The 21135-nt window shown below is 53.2% G+C and overlaps 10 non-coding genes across 10 annotated transcripts; all 10 read right to left on the reverse strand.

The window, feature by feature from the left end:
* Positions 1-2451: 2451 nt before the first annotated feature.
* On the reverse strand, positions 2452-2643 carry LOC140489531 (U2 spliceosomal RNA). Its single transcript, XR_011963208.1, has one exon. It is a non-coding gene; the product is annotated as a U2 spliceosomal RNA (small nuclear RNA).
* A 1811-nt stretch (positions 2644-4454) lies between these two features.
* On the reverse strand, positions 4455-4646 carry LOC140489542 (U2 spliceosomal RNA). The gene has a single exon (XR_011963219.1). It is a non-coding gene; the product is annotated as a U2 spliceosomal RNA (small nuclear RNA).
* A 1810-nt stretch (positions 4647-6456) lies between these two features.
* Positions 6457-6648, reverse strand: LOC140489450 (U2 spliceosomal RNA). Its single transcript, XR_011963136.1, has one exon. It is a non-coding gene; the product is annotated as a U2 spliceosomal RNA (small nuclear RNA).
* Positions 6649-8459: 1811 nt separating this feature from the next.
* LOC140489462 (U2 spliceosomal RNA) lies at positions 8460-8651 on the reverse strand. Its single transcript, XR_011963148.1, has one exon. It is a non-coding gene; the product is annotated as a U2 spliceosomal RNA (small nuclear RNA).
* Positions 8652-10461: 1810 nt separating this feature from the next.
* LOC140489474 (U2 spliceosomal RNA) lies at positions 10462-10653 on the reverse strand. Its single transcript, XR_011963159.1, has one exon. It is a non-coding gene; the product is annotated as a U2 spliceosomal RNA (small nuclear RNA).
* Positions 10654-12468: 1815 nt separating this feature from the next.
* LOC140489486 (U2 spliceosomal RNA) lies at positions 12469-12660 on the reverse strand. Its single transcript, XR_011963170.1, has one exon. It is a non-coding gene; the product is annotated as a U2 spliceosomal RNA (small nuclear RNA).
* Positions 12661-14484: 1824 nt separating this feature from the next.
* Positions 14485-14676, reverse strand: LOC140489498 (U2 spliceosomal RNA). Its single transcript, XR_011963175.1, has one exon. It is a non-coding gene; the product is annotated as a U2 spliceosomal RNA (small nuclear RNA).
* A 1822-nt stretch (positions 14677-16498) lies between these two features.
* LOC140489505 (U2 spliceosomal RNA) lies at positions 16499-16690 on the reverse strand. Its single transcript, XR_011963182.1, has one exon. It is a non-coding gene; the product is annotated as a U2 spliceosomal RNA (small nuclear RNA).
* A 1822-nt stretch (positions 16691-18512) lies between these two features.
* On the reverse strand, positions 18513-18704 carry LOC140489506 (U2 spliceosomal RNA). The gene has a single exon (XR_011963183.1). It is a non-coding gene; the product is annotated as a U2 spliceosomal RNA (small nuclear RNA).
* Positions 18705-20526: 1822 nt separating this feature from the next.
* Positions 20527-20718, reverse strand: LOC140489507 (U2 spliceosomal RNA). The gene has a single exon (XR_011963184.1). It is a non-coding gene; the product is annotated as a U2 spliceosomal RNA (small nuclear RNA).
* Between the last annotated feature and the right edge of the window lie 417 nt (positions 20719-21135).

Consider the following 21135-nt stretch of genomic DNA (forward strand, 5'->3'; position numbering starts at 1 on the left):
GAAGGAGGTGTGTGACAGTCTCGTCCCCCCCGCAGCCACTTCGAGGGCAGCGTGCGGTGCGGCAGAGAGTCCGGGCGTGCATAAAGGATCTCACAGGCAGAGCCCTTCTCACCACCAGCCAAGCCACGTCTTGGTGCTTGTTGGAAAGTTCTGGCGATGAGGCATTCTGCCAAATGGCTTTGACAGTCTGCTCAGGGAACCGCTCGACAGGATCCGCCCTCTCCTTTTCCCGAAGGGTCTCAAGGACGCTACGTGCTGACCACTTCCTGATGGACTTGTGGTCAAAGGTGTTTTTCCTCATAAATTTCTCCACGAAGGACAGGTGATACGGAACGGTCCAACTACTCGGAGCGTTCCGCGGCAGCGAGGCCAGGCCCATCCTTCGCAACACCGGGGACAGGTAGAACCTCAGTACGTAGTGACACTTGGTGTTTGCGTACCGGGGATCCACGCACAGCTTGATGCAGCCACACACAAAGGTGGCCATCAGGGTGAGGGTGGCATTGGGCGTGTTTTTTCTCCCATTGCACCGGTCTTTGTACATTGAGTCTCTTCGGACCCGGTCCATCTTTGATCTCCAAATGAATTGGAAGATGGCCCGGGTGACTGCGGCGGCACAGGTCCTGGGGATAGGCCAGACCTGTGCCACATATAGCAATACTGAGAGGACCTCACACCTGATGACCAGGTTTTTTCCCGCGATGGAGAGCGACCGTTGCCCCCATCTGCCTAGTTTCTGTCTCATCTTTCTGATCCGCTCCTCCCAGGTCTTGGCGCACGCCCCAGCCCCCCCGAACCAAATACCCAGCACCTTCAGGTGGTCTGTCCTGACGGTGAAGGGGATAGAGGATTGGTCGGCCCAGTTCCCGAAGAGCATGGCCTCGCTCTTGCCTCGGTTTACCTTGGCCCCCGAGGCCCGTTCGAACTGGTCGCAGATGCACACGAGTCTGTGCACGGACAGCGGATCCGAGCAGAAAACAGCGACGTCATCCATGTACAGGGAGGCCTTAACCTGCAGGCCCCCGCTGCCAGGAATAGTCACCCCTCTCAGGCTCGCATCCTTCCTGATGGATTCGGCAAATGGCTCTATGCAACACACAAACAAGGCGGGTGAGAGGGGGCATCCCTGCCTGACTCCAGATCTTACAGGGAAGCTATCTGATTCCCACCCATTGATTGAGACTGCACTGACAATGTTGGTGTAGAGCAGTCTGATCCAATTTCCGATTCCCTCCCCAAAGCCCATTTTGGAGAGGACATCCCTCATATATGTATGCGATATCCTGTCAAAGGCTTTCTCCTGGTCCAGGCTGATGAGGCAGGTGTCCACCCCCCTGTCCTGCACGTAGGCGATCGTATCCCTGAGGAGTGCGAGACTCTCAGAGATCTTCCTGCCCGGTACAGCACAGGTTTGGTCCGGGTGGATCACCGATCCCAGAGCAGACCTGACCCGGTTGGCGATGACCTTTGACAGGATTTTGTAGTCTGCATTTAACAGTGAGATCGGTCTCCAATTTCTAATTTCCTCCCTCTCCCCCTTCCGCTTGTAGACGAGGGTGATGATGCCTTTCCTCATGGATTCACTCATGGTACCTGCCCGGAGCATACTGACATACACCTCCAGCAGGTCCTGGCCGATCAAGTCCCAAAGAGCGGAATAAACCTCGACCGGTAAGCCGTCGCTTCCGGGAGTTTTATTCTTTTCGAAGGACTCGAGGGCCTTGGTCAGTTCATCCAGAGATAGCGGCTGGTCCAGCCTCTCTCGTGTTCCGTCATCTAGGACCGTACAGTAGTTTGCGAAGAAACAAACAGAGCTGGGGGGTTTCACTCTATTCAGGAAACAGACCAAAGACACTTCTTTCTTGTTCAAGAAAATATTCGGATAAATTTGATGCGTCGGTGTGGGGGTGGGGGGGGGATGGGGGATGGGTGGGGAAGGGGTTGTGGGGGCTGATCTGATAGCCATTTGACATTGGCTGAGTTATGGGATCCCACAACCTGATTTGACAGTGTGAAAAATCCCACAACACCAGGTTACAGCCCAACGGGGTTATTTGGAAGTACAGCAGTCACCCCCCCCCGCCCCACCTCCGTACCATCGGTGGGATACGTTCCAAGACCGACCGCAGAAGCCCGAAACGGCGGATAGGGGCAAACCCATTCATTTAAATTGCAAAGTTACCTTCCTGGCAGCCCCCTGGTTCCAGAATGTTCCCTGTAGCACGTTTGGGCCGCGGATACCGGGGCGGGGTTACCCTGTCCTGGCTTTCAGCGTGCCGCGCCTTCATCGGGTAACTGCAGAGCAGGATCACAAGACGGAAAACTGGCAACAAAAGATGATAGTTTCATGCAACTGAAAAGACAATCGATGGAACGATCGCTGCGATCGACACGGCAAACTAGCAAAGGCAAGAGATTCACATTCCATTCACCTGCTTTTGAACTTGGCTGGTAGGCTGCACCGTTCCTGGAAACACTGCAATACCAGGCTGATACACGGAGAGGACAGAGCAAGCCCTTCAGCCATCTCCCTGCTCCAAAAATCCATTTAATACAAACACTCCCACCTTCGGGAGGTATCAGCGATTAAACTGATAAGAACAGAAACTACACATATTCCGAGCCAAAAGGCCGAGAAGCGATAGCACATTGATACTCTAACGGTGGGGGTCACCTTTGCCGACTATCCTTTCCGTCAGTTTGACGATATTCAAAGTTCGTTTATTCCCTTACCGCGTACCTTCCGAGATTTCCAACCAGATCGGAAGATCGCTTTGCAGCCGTCGCTGTGCTTTCCCCGTGGTTTTCCGTCCATCTGTTACGTAGCCGCGTAGATGGCGCTGACGACCAATCGGATGGCACGGGCCGGAGCCGCCATGGGAGCGCACGTCAGGTCGACTGCAGAGAGGTTTCTCCCGGCGATCGGGGACAGCGGCAGGGTGGTTCCCCCGGCGTCTACAAGGTTGACCAGAATTCCACAGGCAGCACCTTCCAAACTCATGGCCGACACAGCCTTGAAGGATGACGGCAGCAGATCCACGGGAACACCACCGTTCGCAAGTTCTCCCCCGAGGCACGCGCTGTCCTGAATTGCAAATATATCGTTGTTCCTCCGGTGTCACTGGGTCAAAATCTGGAATCCCCGCCCAAACAGCATCGCGGGGCTACCGACAGCACGTGGACTGCAGCGGTTCGAGAGAGCAGCTCACCGCCAAGGTGATCTCGGGATGGGCAAGAAGAAATGTTGGCCTTGACAGAAAGATCCTATTCATTTCCTCCCCTTGCGTTCGTGTAGCTTGCCCATCAACGCGAATCATTGTTTCCCACACGTACAGGATTCGCTCCTTGGCATTCCACATCAATCTGAAACGTCGTGAAAAGTGAATTACGTCCGTGCACCCTTTCTTTATCGTCCACTTTCAATCTCCTCTCCACTTGTATCCGACTCTCTGTGTAGAATGGGGAGGGAGCTGATCTCCCGACGTAAACACGTCACGCTGCAAGCGCACCTCATCGCCACAAGCAGCTCGATTTGACATCTCCGTTCACGTTACCGCAGATCGCTGAGAACATTTTAAGCCGATCCAGTTGACAAACTGACGACTATTTTGCTACTTGCACCGCAAATGATTACAAACCATTCCAAATCGTACGGGTGGCACAGTGGCTCATCGTTCAGTACGGCTGCCTCGTGGCCCCAGGGAGCTGAAGTGAGTTCCTGCCTCGGGCGATGGTCTGTGTGAATAATCTTTACGTACAGACGTAGCCGCTAAAGCAGGTTGCTTCCGTACAGTAGTTTGCGAAGAAACAAACAGAGCTGGGGGGTTTCACTCTATTCAGGAAACAGACCAAAGACACTTCTTTCTTGTTCAAGAAAATATTCGGATAAATTTGATGCGTCGGTGTGGGGGTGGGGGGGGGATGGGGGATGGGTGGGGAAGGGGTTGTGGGGGCTGATCTGATAGCCATTTGACATTGGCTGAGTTATGGGATCCCACAACCTGATTTGACAGTGTGAAAAATCCCACAACACCAGGTTACAGCCCAACGGGGTTATTTGGAAGTACAGCAGTCACCCCCCCCCGCCCCACCTCCGTACCATCGGTGGGATACGTTCCAAGACCGACCGCAGAAGCCCGAAACGGCGGATAGGGGCAAACCCATTCATTTAAATTGCAAAGTTACCTTCCTGGCAGCCCCCTGGTTCCAGAATGTTCCCTGTAGCACGTTTGGGCCGCGGATACCGGGGCGGGGTTACCCTGTCCTGGCTTTCAGCGTGCCGCGCCTTCATCGGGTAACTGCAGAGCAGGATCACAAGACGGAAAACTGGCAACAAAAGATGATAGTTTCATGCAACTGAAAAGACAATCGATGGAACGATCGCTGCGATCGACACGGCAAACTAGCAAAGGCAAGAGATTCACATTCCATTCACCTGCTTTTGAACTTGGCTGGTAGGCTGCACCGTTCCTGGAAACACTGCAATACCAGGCTGATACACGGAGAGGACAGAGCAAGCCCTTCAGCCATCTCCCTGCTCCAAAAATCCATTTAATACAAACACTCCCACCTTCGGGAGGTATCAGCGATTAAACTGATAAGAACAGAAACTACACATATTCCGAGCCAAAAGGCCGAGAAGCGATAGCACATTGATACTCTAACGGTGGGGGTCACCTTTGCCGACTATCCTTTCCGTCAGTTTGACGATATTCAAAGTTCGTTTATTCCCTTACCGCGTACCTTCCGAGATTTCCAACCAGATCGGAAGATCGCTTTGCAGCCGTCGCTGTGCTTTCCCCGTGGTTTTCCGTCCATCTGTTACGTAGCCGCGTAGATGGCGCTGACGACCAATCGGATGGCACGGGCCGGAGCCGCCATGGGAGCGCACGTCAGGTCGACTGCAGAGAGGTTTCTCCCGGCGATCGGGGACAGCGGCAGGGTGGTTCCCCCGGCGTCTACAAGGTTGACCAGAATTCCACAGGCAGCACCTTCCAAACTCATGGCCGACACAGCCTTGAAGGATGACGGCAGCAGATCCACGGGAACACCACCGTTCGCAAGTTCTCCCCCGAGGCACGCGCTGTCCTGAATTGCAAATATATCGTTGTTCCTCCGGTGTCACTGGGTCAAAATCTGGAATCCCCGCCCAAACAGCATCGCGGGGCTACCGACAGCACGTGGACTGCAGCGGTTCGAGAGAGCAGCTCACCGCCAAGGTGATCTCGGGATGGGCAAGAAGAAATGTTGGCCTTGACAGAAAGATCCTATTCATTTCCTCCCCTTGCGTTCGTGTAGCTTGCCCATCAACGCGAATCATTGTTTCCCACACGTACAGGATTCGCTCCTTGGCATTCCACATCAATCTGAAACGTCGTGAAAAGTGAATTACGTCCGTGCACCCTTTCTTTATCGTCCACTTTCAATCTCCTCTCCACTTGTATCCGACTCTCTGTGTAGAATGGGGAGGGAGCTGATCTCCCGACGTAAACACGTCACGCTGCAAGCGCACCTCATCGCCACAAGCAGCTCGATTTGACATCTCCGTTCACGTTACCGCAGATCGCTGAGAACATTTTAAGCCGATCCAGTTGACAAACTGACGACTATTTTGCTACTTGCACCGCAAATGATTACAAACCATTCCAAATCGTACGGGTGGCACAGTGGCTCATCGTTCAGTACGGCTGCCTCGTGGCCCCAGGGAGCTGAAGTGAGTTCCTGCCTCGGGCGATGGTCTGTGTGAATAATCTTTACGTACAGACGTAGCCGCTAAAGCAGGTTGCTTCCGTACAGTAGTTTGCGAAGAAACAAACAGAGCTGGGGGGTTTCACTCTATTCAGGAAACAGACCAAAGACACTTCTTTCTTGTTCAAGAAAATATTCGGATAAATTTGATGCGTCGGTGTGGGGGTGGGGGGGGGATGGGGGATGGGTGGGGAAGGGGTTGTGGGGGCTGATCTGATAGCCATTTGACATTGGCTGAGTTATGGGATCCCACAACCTGATTTGACAGTGTGAAAAATCCCACAACACCAGGTTACAGCCCAACGGGGTTATTTGGAAGTACAGCAGTCACCCCCCCCGCCCCACCTCCGTACCATCGGTGGGATACGTTCCAAGACCGACCGCAGAAGCCCGAAACGGCGGATAGGGGCAAACCCATTCATTTAAATTGCAAAGTTACCTTCCTGGCAGCCCCCTGGTTCCAGAATGTTCCCTGTAGCACGTTTGGGCCGCGGATACCGGGGCGGGGTTACCCTGTCCTGGCTTTCAGCGTGCCGCGCCTTCATCGGGTAACTGCAGAGCAGGATCACAAGACGGAAAACTGGCAACAAAAGATGATAGTTTCATGCAACTGAAAAGACAATCGATGGAACGATCGCTGCGATCGACACGGCAAACTAGCAAAGGCAAGAGATTCACATTCCATTCACCTGCTTTTGAACTTGGCTGGTAGGCTGCACCGTTCCTGGAAACACTGCAATACCAGGCTGATACACGGAGAGGACAGAGCAAGCCCTTCAGCCATCTCCCTGCTCCAAAAATCCATTTAATACAAACACTCCCACCTTCGGGAGGTATCAGCGATTAAACTGATAAGAACAGAAACTACACATATTCCGAGCCAAAAGGCCGAGAAGCGATAGCACATTGATACTCTAACGGTGGGGGTCACCTTTGCCGACTATCCTTTCCGTCAGTTTGACGATATTCAAAGTTCGTTTATTCCCTTACCGCGTACCTTCCGAGATTTCCAACCAGATCGGAAGATCGCTTTGCAGCCGTCGCTGTGCTTTCCCCGTGGTTTTCCGTCCATCTGTTACGTAGCCGCGTAGATGGCGCTGACGACCAATCGGATGGCACGGGCCGGAGCCGCCATGGGAGCGCACGTCAGGTCGACTGCAGAGAGGTTTCTCCCGGCGATCGGGGACAGCGGCAGGGTGGTTCCCCCGGCGTCTACAAGGTTGACCAGAATTCCACAGGCAGCACCTTCCAAACTCATGGCCGACACAGCCTTGAAGGATGACGGCAGCAGATCCACGGGAACACCACCGTTCGCAAGTTCTCCCCCGAGGCACGCGCTGTCCTGAATTGCAAATATATCGTTGTTCCTCCGGTGTCACTGGGTCAAAATCTGGAATCCCCGCCCAAACAGCATCGCGGGGCTACCGACAGCACGTGGACTGCAGCGGTTCGAGAGAGCAGCTCACCGCCAAGGTGATCTCGGGATGGGCAAGAAGAAATGTTGGCCTTGACAGAAAGATCCTATTCATTTCCTCCCCTTGCGTTCGTGTAGCTTGCCCATCAACGCGAATCATTGTTTCCCACACGTACAGGATTCGCTCCTTGGCATTCCACATCAATCTGAAACGTCGTGAAAAGTGAATTACGTCCGTGCACCCTTTCTTTATCGTCCACTTTCAATCTCCTCTCCACTTGTATCCGACTCTCTGTGTAGAATGGGGAGGGAGCTGATCTCCCGACGTAAACACGTCACGCTGCAAGCGCACCTCATCGCCACAAGCAGCTCGATTTGACATCTCCGTTCACGTTACCGCAGATCGCTGAGAACATTTTAAGCCGATCCAGTTGACAAACTGACGACTATTTTGCTACTTGCACCGCAAATGATTACAAACCATTCCAAATCGTACGGGTGGCACAGTGGCTCATCGTTCAGTACGGCTGCCTCGTGGCCCCAGGGAGCTGAAGTGAGTTCCTGCCTCGGGCGATGGTCTGTGTGAATAATCTTTACGTACAGACGTAGCCGCTAAAGCAGGTTGCTTCCGTACAGTAGTTTGCGAAGAAACAAACAGAGCTGGGGGGTTTCACTCTATTCAGGAAACAGACCAAAGACACTTCTTTCTTGTTCAAGAAAATATTCGGATAAATTTGATGCGTCGGTGTGGGGGTGGGGGGGGGATGGGGGATGGGTGGGGAAGGGGTTGTGGGGGCTGATCTGATAGCCATTTGACATTGGCTGAGTTATGGGATCCCACAACCTGATTTGACAGTGTGAAAAATCCCACAACACCAGGTTACAGCCCAACGGGGTTATTTGGAAGTACAGCAGTCACCCCCCCCCGCCCCACCTCCGTACCATCGGTGGGATACGTTCCAAGACCGACCGCAGAAGCCCGAAACGGCGGATAGGGGCAAACCCATTCATTTAAATTGCAAAGTTACCTTCCTGGCAGCCCCCTGGTTCCAGAATGTTCCCTGTAGCACGTTTGGGCCGCGGATACCGGGGCGGGGTTACCCTGTCCTGGCTTTCAGCGTGCCGCGCCTTCATCGGGTAACTGCAGAGCAGGATCACAAGACGGAAAACTGGCAACAAAAGATGATAGTTTCATGCAACTGAAAAGACAATCGATGGAACGATCGCTGCGATCGACACGGCAAACTAGCAAAGGCAAGAGATTCACATTCCATTCACCTGCTTTTGAACTTGGCTGGTAGGCTGCACCGTTCCTGGAAACACTGCAATACCAGGCTGATACACGGAGAGGACAGAGCAAGCCCTTCAGCCATCTCCCTGCTCCAAAAATCCATTTAATACAAACACTCCCACCTTCGGGAGGTATCAGCGATTAAACTGATAAGAACAGAAACTACACATATTCCGAGCCAAAAGGCCGAGAAGCGATAGCACATTGATACTCTAACGGTGGGGGTCACCTTTGCCGACTATCCTTTCCGTCAGTTTGACGATATTCAAAGTTCGTTTATTCCCTTACCGCGTACCTTCCGAGATTTCCAACCAGATCGGAAGATCGCTTTGCAGCCGTCGCTGTGCTTTCCCCGTGGTTTTCCGTCCATCTGTTACGTAGCCGCGTAGATGGCGCTGACGACCAATCGGATGGCACGGGCCGGAGCCGCCATGGGAGCGCACGTCAGGTCGACTGCAGAGAGGTTTCTCCCGGCGATCGGGGACAGCGGCAGGGTGGTTCCCCCGGCGTCTACAAGGTTGACCAGAATTCCACAGGCAGCACCTTCCAAACTCATGGCCGACACAGCCTTGAAGGATGACGGCAGCAGATCCACGGGAACACCACCGTTCGCAAGTTCTCCCCCGAGGCACGCGCTGTCCTGAATTGCAAATATATCGTTGTTCCTCCGGTGTCACTGGGTCAAAATCTGGAATCCCCGCCCAAACAGCATCGCGGGGCTACCGACAGCACGTGGACTGCAGCGGTTCGAGAGAGCAGCTCACCGCCAAGGTGATCTCGGGATGGGCAAGAAGAAATGTTGGCCTTGACAGAAAGATCCTATTCATTTCCTCCCCTTGCGTTCGTGTAGCTTGCCCATCAACGCGAATCATTGTTTCCCACACGTACAGGATTCGCTCCTTGGCATTCCACATCAATCTGAAACGTCGTGAAAAGTGAATTACGTCCGTGCACCCTTTCTTTATCGTCCACTTTCAATCTCCTCTCCACTTGTATCCGACTCTCTGTGTAGAATGGGGAGGGAGCTGATCTCCCGACGTAAACACGTCACGCTGCAAGCGCACCTCATCGCCACAAGCAGCTCGATTTGACATCTCCGTTCACGTTACCGCAGATCGCTGAGAACATTTTAAGCCGATCCAGTTGACAAACTGACGACTATTTTGCTACTTGCACCGCAAATGATTACAAACCATTCCAAATCGTACGGGTGGCACAGTGGCTCATCGTTCAGTACGGCTGCCTCGTGGCCCCAGGGAGCTGAAGTGAGTTCCTGCCTCGGGCGATGGTCTGTGTGAATAATCTTTACGTACAGACGTAGCCGCTAAAGCAGGTTGCTTCCGTACAGTAGTTTGCGAAGAAACAAACAGAGCTGGGGGGTTTCACTCTATTCAGGAAACAGACCAAAGACACTTCTTTCTTGTTCAAGAAAATATTCGGATAAATTTGATGCGTCGGTGTGGGGGTGGGGGGGGGATGGGGGATGGGTGGGGAAGGGGTTGTGGGGGCTGATCTGATAGCCATTTGACATTGGCTGAGTTATGGGATCCCACAACCTGATTTGACAGTGTGAAAAATCCCACAACACCAGGTTACAGCCCAACGGGGTTATTTGGAAGTACAGCAGTCACCCCCCCCGCCCCACCTCCGTACCATCGGTGGGATACGTTCCAAGACCGACCGCAGAAGCCCGAAACGGCGGATAGGGGCAAACCCATTCATTTAAATTGCAAAGTTACCTTCCTGGCAGCCCCCTGGTTCCAGAATGTTCCCTGTAGCACGTTTGGGCCGCGGATACCGGGGCGGGGTTACCCTGTCCTGGCTTTCAGCGTGCCGCGCCTTCATCGGGTAACTGCAGAGCAGGATCACAAGACGGAAAACTGGCAACAAAAGATGATAGTTTCATGCAACTGAAAAGACAATCGATGGAACGATCGCTGCGATCGACACGGCAAACTAGCAAAGGCAAGAGATTCACATTCCATTCACCTGCTTTTGAACTTGGCTGGTAGGCTGCACCGTTCCTGGAAACACTGCAATACCAGGCTGATACACGGAGAGGACAGAGCAAGCCCTTCAGCCATCTCCCTGCTCCAAAAATCCATTTAATACAAACACTCCCACCTTCGGGAGGTATCAGCGATTAAACTGATAAGAACAGAAACTACACATATTCCGAGCCAAAAGGCCGAGAAGCGATAGCACATCGATACTCTAACGGTGGGGGTCACCTTTGCCGACTATCCTTTCCGTCAGTTTGACGATATTCAAAGTTCGTTTATTCCCTTACCGCGTACCTTCCGAGATTTCCAACCAGATCGGAAGATCGCTTTGCAGCCGTCGCTGTGCTTTCCCCGTGGTTTTCCGTCCATCTGTTACGTAGCCGCGTAGATGGCGCTGACGACCAATCGGATGGCACGGGCCGGAGCCGCCATGGGAGCGCACGTCAGGTCGACTGCAGAGAGGTTTCTCCCGGCGATCGGGGACAGCGGCAGGGTGGTTCCCCCGGCGTCTACAAGGTTGACCAGAATTCCACAGGCAGCACCTTCCAAACTCATGGCCGACACAGCCTTGAAGGATGACGGCAGCAGATCCACGGGAACACCACCGTTCGCAAGTTCTCCCCCGAGGCACGCGCTGTCCTGAATTGCAAATATATCGTTGTTCCTCCGGTGTCACTGGGTCAAAATCTGGAATCCCCGCCCAAACAGCATCGCGGGGCTACCGACAGCACGTGGACTGCAGCGGTTCGAGAGAGCAGCTCACCGCCAAGGTGATCTCGGGATGGGCAAGAAGAAATGTTGGCCTTGACAGAAAGATCCTATTCATTTCCTCCCCTTGCGTTCGTGTAGCTTGCCCATAAACGCGAATCATTGTTTCCCACACGTACAGGATTCGCTCCTTGGCATTCCACATCAATCTGAAACGTCGTGAAAAGTGAATTACGTCCGTGCACCCTTTCTTTATCGTCCACTTTCAATCTCCTCTCCACTTGTATCCCACTCTCTGTGTAGAATGGGGAGGGAGCTGATCTCCCGACGTAAACACGTCACGCTGCAAGCGCACCTCATCGCCACAAGCAGCTCGATTTGACATCTCCGTTCACGTTACCGCAGATCGCTGAGAACATTTTAAGCCGATCCAGTTGACAAACTGACGACTATTTTGCTACTTGCACCGCAAATGATTACAAACCATTCCAAATCGTACGGGTGGCACAGTGGCTCATCGTTCAGTACGGCTGCCTCGTGGCCCCAGGGAGCTGAAGTGAGTTCCTGCCTCGGGCGATGGTCTGTGTGAATAATCTTTACGTACAGACGTAGCCGCTAAAGCAGGTTGCTTCCGTACAGTAGTTTGCGAAGAAACAAACAGAGCTGGGGGGTTTCACTCTATTCAGGAAACAGACCAAAGACACTTCTTTCTTGTTCAAGAAAATATTCGGATAAATTTGATGCGTCGGTGTGGGGGGGGGGGGGGGGGTGGGATGGGGGATGGGTGGGGAAGGGGTTGTGGGGGCTGATCTGATAGCCATTTGACATTGGCTGAGTTATGGGATCCCACAACCTGATTTGACAGTGTGAAAAATCCCACAACACCAGGTTACAGCCCAACGGGGTTATTTGGAAGTACAGCAGTCACCCCCCCGCCCCACCTCCGTACCATCGGTGAGATACGTTCCAAGACCGACCGCAGAAGCCCGAAACGGCGGATAGGGGCAAACCCATTCATTTAAATTGCAAAGTTACCTTCCTGGCAGCCCCCTGGTTCCAGAATGTTCCCTGTAGCACGTTTGGGCCGCGGATACCGGGGCGGGGTTACCCTGTCCTGGCTTTCAGCGTGCCGCGCCTTCATCGGGTAACTGCAGAGCAGGATCACAAGACGGAAAACTGGCAACAAAAGATGATAGTTTCATGCAACTGAAAAGACAATCGATGGAACGATCGCTGCGATCGACACGGCAAACTAGCAAAGGCAAGAGATTCACATTCCATTCACCTGCTTTTGAACTTGGCTGGTAGGCTGCACCGTTCCTGGAAACACTGCAATACCAGGCTGATACACGGAGAGGACAGAGCAAGCCCTTCAGCCATCTCCCTGCTCCAAAAATCCATTTAATACAAACACTCCCACCTTCGGGAGGTATCAGCGATTAAACTGATAAGAACAGAAACTACACATATTCCGAGCCAAAAGGCCGAGAAGCGATAGCACATCGATACTCTAACGGTGGGGGTCACCTTTGCCGACTATCCTTTCCGTCAGTTTGACGATATTCAAAGTTCGTTTATTCCCTTACCGCGTACCTTCCGAGATTCCCAACCAGATCGGAAGATCGCTTTGCAGCCGTCGCTGTGCTTTCCCCGTGGTTTTCCGTCCATCTGTTACGTAGCCGCGTAGATGGCGCTGACGACCAATCGGATGGCACGGGCCGGAGCCGCCATGGGAGCGCACGTCAGGTCGACTGCAGAGAGGTTTCTCCCGGCGATCGGGGACAGCGGCAGGGTGGTTCCCCCGGCGTCTACAAGGTTGACCAGAATTCCACAGGCAGCACCTTCCAAACTCATGGCCGACACAGCCTTGAAGGATGACGGCAGCAGATCCACGGGAACACCACCGTTCGCAAGTTCTCCCCCGAGGCACGCGCTGTCCTGAATTGCAAATATATCGTTGTTCCTCCGGTGTCACTGGGTCAAAATCTGGAATCCCCGCCCAAACAGCATCGCGGGGCTACCGACAGCACGTGGACTGCAGCGGTTCGAGAGAGCAGCTCACCGCCAAGGTGATCTCGGGATGGGCAAGAAGAAATGTTGGCCTTGACAGAAAGATCCTATTCATTTCCTCCCCTTGCGTTCGTGTAGCTTGCCCATCAACGCGAATCATTGTTTCCCACACGTACAGGATTCGCTCCTTGGCATTCCACATCAATCTGAAACGTCGTGAAAAGTGAATTACGTCCGTGCACCCTTTCTTTATCGTCCACTTTCAATCTCCTCTCCACTTGTATCCCACTCTCTGTGTAGAATGGGGAGGGAGCTGATCTCCCGACGTAAACACGTCACGCTGCAAGCGCACCTCATCGCCACAAGCAGCTCGATTTGACATCTCCGTTCACGTTACCGCAGATCGCTGAGAACATTTTAAGCCGATCCAGTTGACAAACTGACGACTATTTTGCTACTTGCACCGCAAATGATTACAAACCATTCCAAATCGTACGGGTGGCACAGTGGCTCATCGTTCAGTACGGCTGCCTCGTGGCCCCAGGGAGCTGAAGTGAGTTCCTGCCTCGGGCGATGGTCTGTGTGAATAATCTTTACGTACAGACGTAGCCGCTAAAGCAGGTTGCTTCCGTACAGTAGTTTGCGAAGAAACAAACAGAGCTGGGGGGTTTCACTCTATTCAGGAAACAGACCAAAGACACTTCTTTCTTGTTCAAGAAAATATTCGGATAAATTTGATGCGTCGGTGGGGGGGGGGGTGGGATGGGGGATGGGTGGGGAAGGGGGATGGGTGGGGAAGGGGTTGTGGGGGCTGATCTGATAGCCATTTGACATTGGCTGAGTTATGGGATCCCACAACCTGATTTGACAGTGTGAAAAATCCCACAACACCAGGTTACAGCCCAACGGGGTTATTTGGAAGTACAGCAGTCACCCCCCCGCCCCACCTCCGTACCATCGGTGGGATACGTTCCAAGACCGACCGCAGAAGCCCGAAACGGCGGATAGGGGCAAACCCATTCATTTAAATTGCAAAGTTACCTTCCTGGCAGCCCCCTGGTTCCAGAATGTTCCCTGTAGCACGTTTGGGCCGCGGATACCGGGGCGGGGTTACCCTGTCCTGGCTTTCAGCGTGCCGCGCCTTCATCGGGTAACTGCAGAGCAGGATCACAAGACGGAAAACTGGCAACAAAAGATGATAGTTTCATGCAACTGAAAAGACAATCGATGGAACGATCGCTGCGATCGACACGGCAAACTAGCAAAGGCAAGAGATTCACATTCCATTCACCTGCTTTTGAACTTGGCTGGTAGGCTGCACCGTTCCTGGAAACACTGCAATACCAGGCTGATACACGGAGAGGACAGAGCAAGCCCTTCAGCCATCTCCCTGCTCCAAAAATCCATTTAATACAAACACTCCCACCTTCGGGAGGTATCAGCGATTAAACTGATAAGAACAGAAACTACACATATTCCGAGCCAAAAGGCCGAGAAGCGATAGCACATCGATACTCTAACGGTGGGGGTCACCTTTGCCGACTATCCTTTCCGTCAGTTTGACGATATTCAAAGTTCGTTTATTCCCTTACCGCGTACCTTCCGAGATTTCCAACCAGATCGGAAGATCGCTTTGCAGCCGTCGCTGTGCTTTCCCCGTGGTTTTCCGTCCATCTGTTACGTAGCCGCGTAGATGGCGCTGACGACCAATCGGATGGCACGGGCCGGAGCCGCCATGGGAGCGCACGTCAGGTCGACTGCAGAGAGGTTTCTCCCGGCGATCGGGGACAGCGGCAGGGTGGTTCCCCCGGCGTCTACAAGGTTGACCAGAATTCCACAGGCAGCACCTTCCAAACTCATGGCCGACACAGCCTTGAAGGATGACGGCAGCAGATCCACGGGAACACCACCGTTCGCAAGTTCTCCCCCGAGGCACGCGCTGTCCTGAATTGCAAATATATCGTTGTTCCTCCGGTGTCACTGGGTCAAAATCTGGAATCCCCGCCCAAACAGCATCGCGGGGCTACCGACAGCACGTGGACTGCAGCGGTTCGAGAGAGCAGCTCACCGCCAAGGTGATCTCGGGATGGGCAAGAAGAAATGTTGGCCTTGACAGAAAGATCCTATTCATTTCCTCCCCTTGCGTTCGTGTAGCTTGCCCATCAACGCGAATCATTGTTTCCCACACGTACAGGATTCGCTCCTTGGCATTCCACATCAATCTGAAACGTCGTGAAAAGTGAATTACGTCCGTGCACCCTTTCTTTATCGTCCACTTTCAATCTCCTCTCCACTTGTATCCCACTCTCTGTGTAGAATGGGGAGGGAGCTGATCTCCCGACGTAAACACGTCACGCTGCAAGCGCACCTCATCGCCACAAGCAGCTCGATTTGACATCTCCGTTCACGTTACCGCAGATCGCTGAGAACATTTTAAGCCGATCCAGTTGACAAACTGACGACTATTTTGCTACTTGCACCGCAAATGATTACAAACCATTCCAAATCGTACGGGTGGCACAGTGGCTCATCGTTCAGTACGGCTGCCTCGTGGCCCCAGGGAGCTGAAGTGAGTTCCTGCCTCGGGCGATGGTCTGTGTGAATAATCTTTACGTACAGACGTAGCCGCTAAAGCAGGTTGCTTCCGTACAGTAGTTTGCGAAGAAACAAACAGAGCTGGGGGGTTTCACTCTATTCAGGAAACAGACCAAAGACACTTCTTTCTTGTTCAAGAAAATATTCGGATAAATTTGATGCGTCGGTGGTGGGGGGTGGGATGGGGGATGGGTGGGGAAGGGGGATGGGTGGGGAAGGGGTTGTGGGGGCTGATCTGATAGCCATTTGACATTGGCTGAGTTATGGGATCCCACAACCTGATTTGACAGTGTGAAAAATCCCACAACACCAGGTTACAGCCCAACGGGGTTATTTGGAAGTACAGCAGTCACCCCCCCGCCCCACCTCCGTACCATCGGTGGGATACGTTCCAAGACCGACCGCAGAAGCCCGAAACGGCGGATAGGGGCAAACCCATTCATTTAAATTGCAAAGTTACCTTCCTGGCAGCCCCCTGGTTCCAGAATGTTCCCTGTAGCACGTTTGGGCCGCGGATACCGGGGCGGGGTTACCCTGTCCTGGCTTTCAGCGTGCCGCGCCTTCATCGGGTAACTGCAGAGCAGGATCACAAGACGGAAAACTGGCAACAAAAGATGATAGTTTCATGCAACTGAAAAGACAATCGATGGAACGATCGCTGCGATCGACACGGCAAACTAGCAAAGGCAAGAGATTCACATTCCATTCACCTGCTTTTGAACTTGGCTGGTAGGCTGCACCGTTCCTGGAAACACTGCAATACCAGGCTGATACACGGAGAGGACAGAGCAAGCCCTTCAGCCATCTCCCTGCTCCAAAAATCCATTTAATACAAACACTCCCACCTTCGGGAGGTATCAGCGATTAAACTGATAAGAACAGAAACTACACATATTCCGAGCCAAAAGGCCGAGAAGCGATAGCACATCGATACTCTAACGGTGGGGGTCACCTTTGCCGACTATCCTTTCCGTCAGTTTGACGATATTCAAAGTTCGTTTATTCCCTTACCGCGTACCTTCCGAGATTCCCAACCAGATCGGAAGATCGCTTTGCAGCCGTCGCTGTGCTTTCCCCGTGGTTTTCCGTCCATCTGTTACGTAGCCGCGTAGATGGCGCTGACGACCAATCGGATGGCACGGGCCGGAGCCGCCATGGGAGCGCACGTCAGGTCGACTGCAGAGAGGTTTCTCCCGGCGATCGGGGACAGCGGCAGGGTGGTTCCCCCGGCGTCTACAAGGTTGACCAGAATTCCACAGGCAGCACCTTCCAAACTCATGGCCGACACAGCCTTGAAGGATGACGGCAGCAGATCCACGGGAACACCACCGTTCGCAAGTTCTCCCCCGAGGCACGCGCTGTCCTGAATTGCAAATATATCGTTGTTCCTCCGGTGTCACTGGGTCAAAATCTGGAATCCCCGCCCAAACAGCATCGCGGGGCTACCGACAGCACGTGGACTGCAGCGGTTCGAGAGAGCAGCTCACCGCCAAGGTGATCTCGGGATGGGCAAGAAGAAATGTTGGCCTTGACAGAAAGATCCTATTCATTTCCTCCCCTTGCGTTCGTGTAGCTTGCCCATCAACGCGAATCATTGTTTCCCACACGTACAGGATTCGCTCCTTGGCATTCCACATCAATCTGAAACGTCGTGAAAAGTGAATTACGTCCGTGCACCCTTTCTTTATCGTCCACTTTCAATCTCCTCTCCACTTGTATCCCACTCTCTGTGTAGAATGGGGAGGGAGCTGATCTCCCGACGTAAACACGTCACGCTGCAAGCGCACCTCATCGCCACAAGCAGCTCGATTTGACATCTCCGTTCACGTTACCGCAGATCGCTGAGAACATTTTAAGCCGATCCAGTTGACAAACTGACGACTATTTTGCTACTTGCACCGCAAATGATTACAAACCATTCCAAATCGTACGGGTGGCACAGTGGCTCATCGTTCAGTACGGCTGCCTCGTGGCCCCAGGGAGCTGAAGTGAGTTCCTGCCTCGGGCGATGGTCTGTGTGAATAATCTTTACGTACAGACGTAGCCGCTAAAGCAGGTTGCTTCCGTACAGTAGTTTGCGAAGAAACAAACAGAGCTGGGGGGTTTCACTCTATTCAGGAAACAGACCAAAGACACTTCTTTCTTGTTCAAGAAAATATTCGGATAAATTTGATGCGTCGGTGGGGGGGGGTGGGATGGGGGATGGGTGGGGAAGGGGGATGGGTGGGGAAGGGGTTGTGGGGGCTGATCTGATAGCCATTTGACATTGGCTGAGTTATGGGATCCCACAACCTGATTTGACAGTGTGAAAAATCCCACAACACCAGGTTACAGCCCAACGGGGTTATTTGGAAGTACAGCAGTCACCCCCCCGCCCCACCTCCGTACCATCGGTGGGATACGTTCCAAGACCGACCGCAGAAGCCCGAAACGGCGGATAGGGGCAAACCCATTCATTTAAATTGCAAAGTTACCTTCCTGGCAGCCCCCTGGTTCCAGAATGTTCCCTGTAGCACGTTTGGGCCGCGGATACCGGGGCGGGGTTACCCTGTCCTGGCTTTCAGCGTGCCGCGCCTTCATCGGGTAACTGCAGAGCAGGATCACAAGACGGAAAACTGGCAACAAAAGATGATAGTTTCATGCAACTGAAAAGACAATCGATGGAACGATCGCTGCGATCGACACGGCAAACTAGCAAAGGCAAGAGATTCACATTCCATTCACCTGCTTTTGAACTTGGCTGGTAGGCTGCACCGTTCCTGGAAACACTGCAATACCAGGCTGATACACGGAGAGGACAGAGCAAGCCCTTCAGCCATCTCCCTGCTCCAAAAATCCATTTAATACAAACACTCCCACCTTCGGGAGGTATCAGCGATTAAACTGATAAGAACAGAAACTACACATATTCCGAGCCAAAAGGCCGAGAAGCGATAGCACATCGATACTCTAACGGTGGGGGTCACCTTTGCCGACTATCCTTTCCGTCAGTTTGACGATATTCAAAGTTCGTTTATTCCCTTACCGCGTACCTTCCGAGATTTCCAACCAGATCGGAAGATCGCTTTGCAGCCGTCGCTGTGCTTTCCCCGTGGTTTTCCGTCCATCTGTTACGTAGCCGCGTAGATGGCGCTGACGACCAATCGGATGGCACGGGCCGGAGCCGCCATGGGAGCGCACGTCAGGTCGACTGCAGAGAGGTTTCTCCCGGCGATCGGGGACAGCGGCAGGGTGGTTCCCCCGGCGTCTACAAGGTTGACCAGAATTCCACAGGCAGCACCTTCCAAACTCATGGCCGACACAGCCTTGAAGGATGACGGCAGCAGATCCACGGGAACACCACCGTTCGCAAGTTCTCCCCCGAGGCACGCGCTGTCCTGAATTGCAAATATATCGTTGTTCCTCCGGTGTCACTGGGTCAAAATCTGGAATCCCCGCCCAAACAGCATCGCGGGGCTACCGACAGCACGTGGACTGCAGCGGTTCGAGAGAGCAGCTCACCGCCAAGGTGATCTCGGGATGGGCAAGAAGAAATGTTGGCCTTGACAGAAAGATCCTATTCATTTCCTCCCCTTGCGTTCGTGTAGCTTGCCCATCAACGCGAATCATTGTTTCCCACACGTACAGGATTCGCTCCTTGGCATTCCACATCAATCTGAAACGTCGTGAAAAGTGAATTACGTCCGTGCACCCTTTCTTTATCGTCCACTTTCAATCTCCTCTCCACTTGTATCCCACTCTCTGTGTAGAATGGGGAGGGAGCTGATCTCCCGACGTAAACACGTCACGCTGCAAGCGCACCTCATCGCCACAAGCAGCTCGATTTGACATCTCCGTTCACGTTACCGCAGATCGCTGAGAACATTTTAAGCCGATCCAGTTGACAAACTGACGACTATTTTGCTACTTGCACCGCAAATGATTACAAACCATTCCAAATCGTACGGGTGGCACAGTGGCTCATCGTTCAGTACGGCTGCCTCGTGGCCCCAGGGAGCTGAAGTGAGTTCCTGCCTCGGGCGATGGTCTGTGTGAATAATCTTTACGTACAGACGTAGCCGCTAAAGCAGGTTGCTTCCGTACAGTAGTTTGCGAAGAAACAAACAGAGCTGGGGGGTTTCACTCTATTCAGGAAACAGACCAAAGACACTTCTTTCTTGTTCAAGAAAATATTCGGATAAATTTGATGCGTCGGTGGTGGGGGGTGGGATGGGGGATGGGTGGGGAAGGGGGATGGGTGGGGAAGGGGTTGTGGGGGCTGATCTGATAGCCATTTGACATTGGCTGAGTTATGGGATCCCACAACCTGATTTGACAGTGTGAAAAATCCCACAACACCAGGTTACAGCCCAACGGGGTTATTTGGAAGTACAGCAGTCACCCCCCCGCCCCACCTCCGTACCATCGGTGGGATACGTTCCAAGACCGACCGCAGAAGCCCGAAACGGCGGATAGGGGCAAACCCATTCATTTAAATTGCAAAGTTACCTTCCTGGCAGCCCCCTGGTTCCAGAATGTTCCCTGTAGCACGTTTGGGCCGCGGATACCGGGGCGGGGTTACCCTGTCCTGGCTTTCAGCGTGCCGCGCCTTCATCGGGTAACTGCAGAGCAGGATCACAAGACGGAAAACTGGCAACAAAAGATGATAGTTTCATGCAACTGAAAAGACAATCGATGGAACGATCGCTGCGATCGACACGGCAAACTAGCAAAGGCAAGAGATTCACATTCCATTCACCTGCTTTTGAACTTGGCTGGTAGGCTGCACCGTTCCTGGAAACACTGCAATACCAGGCTGATACACGGAGAGGACAGAGCAAGCCCTTCAGCCATCTCCCTGCTCCAAAAATCCATTTAATACAAACACTCCCACCTTCGGGAGGTATCAGCGATTAAACTGATAAGAACAGAAACTACACATATTCCGAGCCAAAAGGCCGAGAAGCGATAGCACATCGATACTCTAACGGTGGGGGTCACCTTTGCCGACTATCCTTTCCGTCAGTTTGACGATATTCAAAGTTCGTTTATTCCCTTACCGCGTACCTTCCGAGATTCCCAACCAGATCGGAAGATCGCTTTGCAGCCGTCGCTGTGCTTTCCCCGTGGTTTTCCGTCCATCTGTTACGTAGCCGCGTAGATGGCGCTGACGACCAATCGGATGGCACGGGCCGGAGCCGCCATGGGAGCGCACGTCAGGTCGACTGCAGAGAGGTTTCTCCCGGCGATCGGGGACAGCGGCAGGGTGGTTCCCCCGGCGTCTACAAGGTTGACCAGAATTCCACAGGCAGCACCTTCCAAACTCATGGCCGACACAGCCTTGAAGGATGACGGCAGCAGATCCACGGGAACACCACCGTTCGCAA

Source organism: Chiloscyllium punctatum, chromosome 18 (assembly GCF_047496795.1).
Source record: "Chiloscyllium punctatum isolate Juve2018m chromosome 18, sChiPun1.3, whole genome shotgun sequence".
Classification (NCBI taxonomy): domain Eukaryota; kingdom Metazoa; phylum Chordata; class Chondrichthyes; order Orectolobiformes; family Hemiscylliidae; genus Chiloscyllium; species Chiloscyllium punctatum.